The following is a 9,355-nucleotide window of genomic DNA, read 5'->3' on the forward strand; positions in this document are numbered from 1 at the left end:
TGTTTACTGTGTTTGCTAATTTGTTGCAACTTATATATATATCTCTGTGTGTGTGTGTGTGTGTGTATATATATATATATATATATATATATATATATGTGTGTGTGTGTGTATATATATATATATATATATATATATATATATATATGTGTGTGTGTGTGTGTATGTATATACATAGATGGATGTATGCGTGTGTTTCTTATTTTTTTACATTTTTTGTAATTTTTATTATTTCAATTTTCAATACTGTTCACATTTGTGTTAGTTTTCCTGTTCTGCAGAAACTTTGATGGATACCAAAACCAGGGTATTAAATGGGCCAAAATAGTGATATTTATGCCCCAGCTCGCTTCTTTTTTCCGCAAGCGGCAAAAAAACGTTAGCGGAAAAAAGAACTGAACGGCTCCCATTGAAGTCAATGGTAGGCGTTTTTTGGAGCAGATTCTGAGGTGGATTCCGGTCCAAAAAACCCATGTGAACTTACCCTCATTTGGGCCTAATCTGGAGCGGAATGCCGCGATTGGATGCTGGTGTACTGCATCGGCTTCCAGTCGCGGCTAGCCATTTTTTGGACTGGATTCTGAGGCGGCCTTCGCGTCAAAATCCGGTCTGAAAAACCCAGCGTGAACTTATTCTTAGTAAATCGAGTCCATCATATTGACCCCCAAGTCCTTCAGGAGGCATCTTCCTTGATCCAAACTACAATGGGATCCATGCTCAGCCATGCCATGAATAAGGCTGATGTTACTGGAAACTTCACATGTAGTCTGTTCTGATACACCAATAAAGACCTGCTTCTACATATCGGATTGTTGGATCATCTCATCTTTAACCACCATTTTATCAGGTTGTTTTTGTCTGAAGTTTTTGATAAATTTTATAGGAGCTAGGTTCAGCGGCGGTATTCACAATTCTATTGTAGGAACTTATAGGAGCCTCAATCACAAGTTCTGTTGACCTTAATAATAAAATTACATGCAACGCTATTGCAAGACAACATGGATTCCGATAACCCCCCCCCCCCCAACACCCCATTCACCTTTCATTTGGCTAAGTATCAATGTGCCCTGAATTGGGAGAAGGGAGTACCTTGCTTCTAACAGTTCTGGTGGTAACATATCTCCCCAATAACAAACAGATCAGTCAGCTGAAATCCGAATGCTCAATCTTTATGTCCCACAACATCTACTGTCGACGAGTCCTCCCAAAAAGAGTTAACTTGTTCAAGACTTGACTTTAGTAGATGTTGATATCCAGTTGGAGAGGGGTCCTCTCTTACCCTGGTGCCGTGTTGGGGTGTGGAGAATGGTCCTGATGGTTAGCACAGGAACGACTCAGGAGGCAGTGAAACCAAGTTGAGCCTTACCGAGGTTACTGGTAACACACGCAGCTTCCCAATGGGAGTTATAGTTAGGAATTCCACTGTGGTGGCTGGTCCATGACTTAAGATGAGGGATGTCCAGTATAAAGATTGTATTTGGTGCCTATTCTCATTCCAGTGAATGTGTATGTTCTGCCTCATCCACTATGGCTATATTGGGTGTATTAACTGAAGTCCCAGGAATTCAGATACCCGGAGATGAATGGGTCCACGCTGGTAGGTTTCACAAGCTCAGCTTCCTCCATTATGGAACACTTTCTCCCTCCTGGACCGTTGGGTAAGTTCAATCCTTTCACGATACACAATGTACAGGGCAACCTGCTACCATCTCTATACACTGTTCAGATACGGCGGCTCCAATAGATCTGATATTGTAGATAATCTGTTTTCCCTTAGCCCAAACAGCAGCACAAGATGGGGTATTCCTGCCCCTGTGTACTGTTAGGACAGGTGGAACTTTTATTAAACTAACAAGTTGCCCTCCCATAAAGGCCCAGGAGACCTCCCCCTCCCTGTGTTAGTCTCCAAGCATCATACAGAATATAACCGTGTATAATCAACCTAAGCCAAAAGGGAGGGAGCTTTGTGCTGCTGTTTGGGCTAAGGGAAAACAGATTATCTACATAATCTTCCATTCCCCCTACGCCCAAACAGCAGCACAAGATGGGGATTTAACGAGTAATACCCCTTCTAGGGAGGGCGATCCTGGCAAGCTGAGGACAGGATCGAGTAACCAAAGGATTTTGCTTTGGTGGTGTGCAAGTCCAGTCTGTAGTGCCTTGCAAAGGTTAAATGTGAAGACCAAGATGCAGCCGCACAGATTTGGTCCACCAAGAGGGATTGTCTCTCTGCCCAAGACGCGGCTACTGCCCTAGTAGCATGGGCACGCAAAAATTCCGGGACCGGCAGACCTTGTGCCTGCAGGGCCCCTGAAATAGCTTCTTTAATCCACCTCGATAGTGTGGGTTTAGATGCTTTCCTTCCCCTGTTGTGACCCAAGAAATTAATGAGCAAATTATCTGCTCTGCTGAATGGACTCGTCCGATCTAGATATATCCGCAGTGTTCGCACAAGGTCCAGGCTGTGCATTCTCTCCTCCCATTCGGAGGCGGGAGAGGGGAAGAATGTTGGTAAGGTTATTGTTTGGTTAATATTTTCCAACGAGGGAACCTTCGGCAGAAATCCTTGGATAAATCTGAGCTGGACTCTGTCCGGAAAAAAGCTTGTATATGGTTCCGAGGCCGCCAGGGCCTGAAGCTCCCCTACTCGCTTGGCCGATGTGATTGCCAGCAAGAAGGTTACCTTCCACGAGAGGTATTTGAACTCTACCTCTGTCAAGGGCTCAAATGGCGGGGCACATAGCCCTTGTAAGACCGCAGCTAGGTCCCATTGGGGAGCCGGGGGCCGTACCGGGGGTCGGAGCCTAGAGGCCCCTTTTTGGAATTGCCTTATGAGAGGATTCTGCGATAATCTGGTCCCTAATAGAGCGGATAGTGCCGAGACATGCACTCTTAGGGTGGCTGGGGACAATCCTTTGTCCAACCCTTCCTGTAAGAACTCCAGAACTGCCTCAATGGATGATGTATCGCATTGTCTCCTGGCCCCCCAGTCCTTAAATACCTGAGAAATCCTCTGGTAACTGTGATTGGTTGAATCCGCTCTAGAGTGGGCTAATGTCCTTAAGACGGCCTGGGACAATCCTCTGTCTCCACGTACGGTGCGGTCAACCTCCAGGCAGTGAGGTTGAACCTGTCCAGATCCTGGCAGAGCTGACTGTTTAGAGTTACCAGGTTTTGGACACGCGGAAGCCTCCAGTAGGTCCCTCGACTCATTAACATGAGGTGGGTAAACCATGCCCTTTTTGGCCAGAACGGCATGATGACAATGGCCGACGTCTGGTCCTGCCTGAGTTTTGCCAATACCCTGGGAATCATTGGGATCGGAGGGAAAACGTATGCTAGTTTGAAGCTCCAGGGTATTGACAGGGCATCGATCGCCAAGGGATTGCCATCCCGATACAGGGAGCAAAAGACTCCCACCTTGGCGTTGTGTTGGGTGGCCATCAGATCCACCTCGGGGAGACCCCACATCCTGGTGAGTTGTTGGAAGATCTTCTGGCTCAGAGACCACTCGGCTGTTGTTACTAGGCCCCTGCTTAGCTGATCCGCCAGGACATTGAGATGGCCCTTGATATGCACCGCTGACAACCTGGATAAGTTCCTTTCTGCCCAGGAAAAGATTTGGTTGGTCACCCGCATCAGGGAGGGAGACCTGGTGCCTCCCTGTTTGTTGACATACTGCACGGCCGTTATGTTGTCTGTTCTCACTCTGACCGCCTTCCCCTGCACATGGGGAGTCAGGTTCCGAAGTGCCAGATATATTGCGGTAAGCTCTTGCCAGTTGGAGGAGCGAGTTCTCTCCTCTTGGCTCCAGGTTCCTCGTATCAGGGTCTCCCCCAGATGTGCTCCCCAACCTGTGAGGGAGGCATCTGTGGTCAACAGGGTCCAGGAAGTCTGGACCGTGGACCTCCCATCTTTGAGTTGGGACCACCATTCCAGTGATCGACGGGTACTGATGGATAACTGGATAGGCTTCTGAAGTCCAGAAGGACTGTGGTTCCATTCTCTCAGGATCTCGAGCTGTAAGGGGCGCATATGCCATAGTGCCCAGGGAACTGCCTCGATGGCCGCGGACATAAGTCCTAGGACCTTCATAGCTGTCCTGATTGTAACCTTCCTGGTTCGGGATAGGTGGTGGACCGCTCGACCAATCTTCTCCTTTCGAGGAGAGGGCAGGGAGATCATCATACTGAGAGAATCCAAATTGAAGCCCAGGAACTGAATCCGGGTTGATGGAACCACTACTGACTTCTGCCAGTTTACCAGCCAGCCCAGCTCGCTTATGAATGCCACTGTGATACTCAACTGCGTGGCGAGGACCTCCCTTGACTGGGCTTTTAATAGCCAGTCGTCTAAATACGGGACAATAAATATCCCCTGGAGGCGCAGGGCGGCTACGACCAGAGCCACTACCTTTGTGAAGGTGTGGGGGGCCGAAGATATACCGAACGGGAGAGCCGTAAACTGGAAGTGATGTAATCTTCCGTTTAGATGTATGGCAATTCTTAGATACTTCCTATGTGGAGCATAAATGGGAATGTGGAGGTATGCGTCCCTCAGATCCAAGGTGACAAATAGATCTCCTGGCTGCAAAAACGGGAGAACCGACCTTATGGTCTCCATACGGATCCGGACCTTGCGGATGAATTGATTTACGTACCTTAGGTCGATAATCATGCGCCACCCTCCGGTCGACTTTGGCACCAGAAATACGGGCGAATAGACGCCTTGACCCTGTTCGTCTAGGGGGACTGGTTCTAATGCAGCCTTGTCCACATACTCCTGCACGGATCTTTGAAGATGAAGCTGCTTGGTGCCCTGAAGAGGGCGGGTCCTCCTGTATTTGTCTGGAGGGGGGGAAAGAAAGCTTATTCTGTAGCCATCCTGTATAAGCTGGAGAACCCATGGATCTTGGATATATTGATGCCAGGCGGCTAGATGTAAGGAGAGGCGACCCCCCACCGCGGCCCTGCAGGCGAGGGGATTGTGATAGTCAGAAGGTGGATCTTTTTTCACCACCACGGGAGGAACCTCGACCGCCTCTTGATTGGCCGCCAGGGCGCCTCCGGAATTGGCCTCTTGACATGCCTCTAGAGGCCGCATAGCCCCGAAAGGACCGTTGCCTGGACCCTGCAGGCTGAGGGAGGCTTTTGCCCTTCGAGTCGGCCAGCCCCTCCATTATGCGGTCGAGCTCACTACCGAATAATCTGCCCGGCTCAAATGGCAAGGCGCACAAATTGAACTTTGAGGCATTGTCTGCCCTCCAGGGTTTGAGCCAGAGGGGACGCCTCGCGGCAGTTGACAAAGCCATAGCCCTTGCTGCCAGCTTGACCTGGTAGAAAGCCGCCTCAGAGAGGTAGTCAGACATCAGACTGATACTCGTCATGGCTGTCAGCAGATCGTCTCTGTGGACACCTGAGTCGATGTCTCTCTCGAGATTCGAGACCTCCGCCCGCAGCCTGGTGACTACCTCACTAGCCGCAATGCCCACTGAGGCCTGCGCTGCAGAGGAGGCATAGATGCGCCTAAGGGACCCCTCCGCCCTGCGGTCCATCACATCCTGGAGGTTCGAACCATCCTCCGCTGGTACCACGGTGCGCTTAGATAGTTTTGAGACCGCTATATCTACTTTAGGCGGAGGGCCCCAAGAGCTGGACTGGGCTTCAGCTAGGGGAAACAGCGACCTGAAACGCCTGGAAGCGTTGAATGGTCGTTCCGGAAACCTCCATTCCGCTTCCATCCTCTTAATCATTTCAGAGTTGGCCTTGAAAGATTTAAGGGAGGTAGATGGAGTCTCTTCAGTAGGGTCTCCCACTTCCTTGGCCCGTACAACTTTTAACAATTTGGGCATTTTGTCTACAGAAAAGACCGGTTTAACGGGTTCCAAGATGTCCTCTTCAGAGGAAACCACATCTAGGATCTGTAGAGCTTCCATAGGGGGGAGAGAAGGAGGGGATGACTCCAAGCGAGGCCTTTTAGACAATTGGGAGATTGAAACTTTCATCTCCCTCATTGACTCCTCCACAAACTCCTTCACCCAGCCAACAACATCTCGGACGGACGTGTCCTCTGACGGGGGCCCACGGCACCCACGGCAGCACTGATATGCATAGCCGTCCGGAAGAGGCACCTCGCACTTGATACAGGCTAGGTGGCGTCGTTTGGCGGGAGCCTTCCTCCTAGGATTTTCAGGTACAGAGGAGGAAGACGACATCTAAGGAGAGATATACATCAATTAATCTCTTATCTTATGCTTTACCCTGAGGCCCCACTAGGGGGAATACATCACCTTATTCCTTCAGGAATCTCTTTCACAAAGGTTTGCTTAGCTGCCTTCTGGTTGCCCAAGAGCAGTAGCAACCTGTTAGCAAGAGCTGACAGGCAAACTATAATGGGCCAGCCAGCTTAAAATAGGGCGGAGGGGGGGGGGGGGGGGGCTAATCTTGACCACGCCCCCAGCGACCTCCGCCTAGCTATCCAAGCCAGGGGGCACTCTGGCCTCCCCTGTGTAAAAAAGAGAGCCTTCCTGGCCTCTTTAGGTGGGGAAATCCTTCCCCTAACAAACCCCTACCTGTGGGCATATAAAAAACACCGTCCGGCGCTTAAGATCACTGGTGCGCATGCATCGGACGGAAAGCCGCGCATGCGCGATTGGCCCGGCGAATCGGGACCCGCGCGCATGCGCGAAGCGGTAAGTGCCGGAAGGCCGCGGCGCACACACAGTGTCCGCGGCCGGAAAAACAGAGGCGCCGCAAGGATCCCCCCTCCGCCAGAAGGAAACTATGTTCCTAGGCGGCTGGGAGCGGCGCCGGAGGACAGAATGGAGCCGACAACGCGGGACCAGAGCTGCCGTCCATCGGAAGGTGACCTCCACTACCCCTAGGTAAGTCAAAAGGGGAGCGGAGGCCCACCTAACTCAGATGGGAGAGGAGACCTCTCCCTCCACCTGTCCTGGTAACAGGACAGAAAAAAACACAGGGAGGGGGAGGTCTCCTGGGCCTTTATGGGAGGGCAACTTGTTAGTTTAATAAAAGTTCCACCTGTCCTAACAGTACACAGGGGCAGGAATACCCCATCTTGTGCTGCTGTTTGGGTGTAGGGGGAAAACCTTTTTAAACCATCATAGTATATACAGATCTTTATACATGTAGTTTATCTGATTTTCCCAGATGCCCATTTATTTCTGTGTATGGCGGCAAAGAAAATAGCCTGATTTCAAATGGCTGCAATGGTGACATCACTGATAGAAAGGGGTATGGGCTACTCTATTAAAAGGGGCTGTCATAGCATTGATGGAATACTATAATATTGTCTTATTCTGGAGGATCAATTTAATCAGTGCATAGTTAGATGGACACCAATGTAGGTCAGTGGGTTTAGTGTAATATTTCATTCTGCAAGGGGCTTGATAATAAAATTTTAACCTCATGGTGGTGAACGGCCATACACGTCTGATGTAACTTGAGGACAGACAACGGTGGGTACATTTTGATCACGCACCAAGGTGAAGGGACAAGATGCAAGCAGCCAGGAGGAGACATGACACGAGTGAACTACTTCTCATCACATTTTTTAAATTACCAAACACAAATCCATGTGATTGACCCGGGGGCAAACCAGATGTGGGCGCTAAACAAAAACAGAAGACGACTGCGAAGCTCTGAGTCACCTTCATCCATATAATAATACACAAAACAGTTTCTTTTTTTATTGAGGAAATGAACAGGCGGATTCCTGAATCCCGTGTTCTTTATACTTGGACTTCAGGGTTTTACAATCTTTCAGAATGGCGGGGTATATAGGATAGTGAGGTGGGGTATGTCGGTATGCTAGAAGTCAAAGGAAAGTGAGTGTGAATGAGCCAATTGTGCGAGAAGATTATAAAAGGATAGAAAGAATGAAAAGACCCCCTAACATACAGTAACTCTGGGTACTGTGGTCATAATTAGAGATGAGTGAACACTGTTTGGATCAGCCGTTCCGAACAGCACGCTCCCATAGAAATGAATGGAAGCAGCTGGCACGTACACTTTGCCGGCGGCCGGTCGCTTAACCCCCCGCGTGCTGGCTACATCCATTCATTTCTATGGGAGCGTGCTGTTCCGAACAGTGTTCGCTCATCTCTAGTCATAATGGGAGAGTCAACTTTTTGGTGGCTAATTTTAGGGGCCTGCTAGAGCTAATTCTCTACTAGATCTCATAATTTCTGGCAATGCAAAACTTGTTGAAAATATCTCTGTGAAAACCTTAGTAACAGTGGGCGCATTGTAATAACATTCCACCTAAATTGTAAAAAGCAAATGCGGGCTGTGAGGACAAAAACATTTAATTTTAGAAAGGTCAGTTTCCCCAAGCTAAGGGCTACATTTCAGGCCATAGACAGGGAGCAGCCATTGTCAAATAATGGTACAAATACTAAGTGGAACTGCAGAAAATCTACTTCGCATAACCATAGTGCTAAATTTATTCCTATAGGGAACAAGTATAAATTTCTTACGTTAACCCCCCCATGGCTTATAGATAATGTAAGGCAATAAACAATAAAAGAGGAAATTTTAAAAAAATACATAAATCTGTAGCCTTTAAAATTTACAAAGGGCTTAATAGTATCTATATAAATAAAATATAATAAAATTAAATGTGAGCAAAGCTCCAGGACGGGATGGAGTACACCCAAGAGTTCTTAAAGAACTTAGTTCAGTTATTCTTGTGTACCTGTTTATAATTTTTTACAAATTCTCTAGTGACGGTACAATGCCACGGAACTGGCACAATACAAATATGGTCTATAGGATTTTCCCAGGTCCTAACAACCCCTAGAATGGCCCAGAGGGGGGAAGGAACGATTAATCGAAATGACCATCTTGTTTTCTCAGTCCAAAGATACAACCCCTCTACAAGTGTGTCAACTGGACAAAATGTCTTCAAGTGTATCATAGATGCATGTCACCAAGAGGGAACTACCAAAAAGTAGCTACTGAGAACCTTTTTATAGGGCATAACTGGAAGAATTTTTACACCCTCTTCTGGAAAAACTCAGTATCTAACAGTTTTGCAGCAATCTGACATTTCTATCTGGGAGCATTATACTCACAATGGACCATGGTTAAAAATGATGTACCCCAAGGCTCAGTATTGGGTCCTCTGTTATATTTGGTGTACCCCAGGGCTCAGTGCTAGATCAACTATTACAGTATAAGTGCACCCAAGAGTTCAGTGCTAGTTCCACTCTTATAGGTGACGTACCCCAGGGCTCAGTCCTTTGTCCTCTGTTATAAATGATATATCCCAGGGTTCAGGTCTGGGTCCTCTGTTATAAGTGGTGTATCTCAATGTTCAGTACTGGGTCCTCTAT

The sequence above is a fragment of the Leptodactylus fuscus genome, chromosome 1, assembly GCF_031893055.1.
Source record: "Leptodactylus fuscus isolate aLepFus1 chromosome 1, aLepFus1.hap2, whole genome shotgun sequence".
NCBI classification, from domain to species: domain Eukaryota; kingdom Metazoa; phylum Chordata; class Amphibia; order Anura; family Leptodactylidae; genus Leptodactylus; species Leptodactylus fuscus.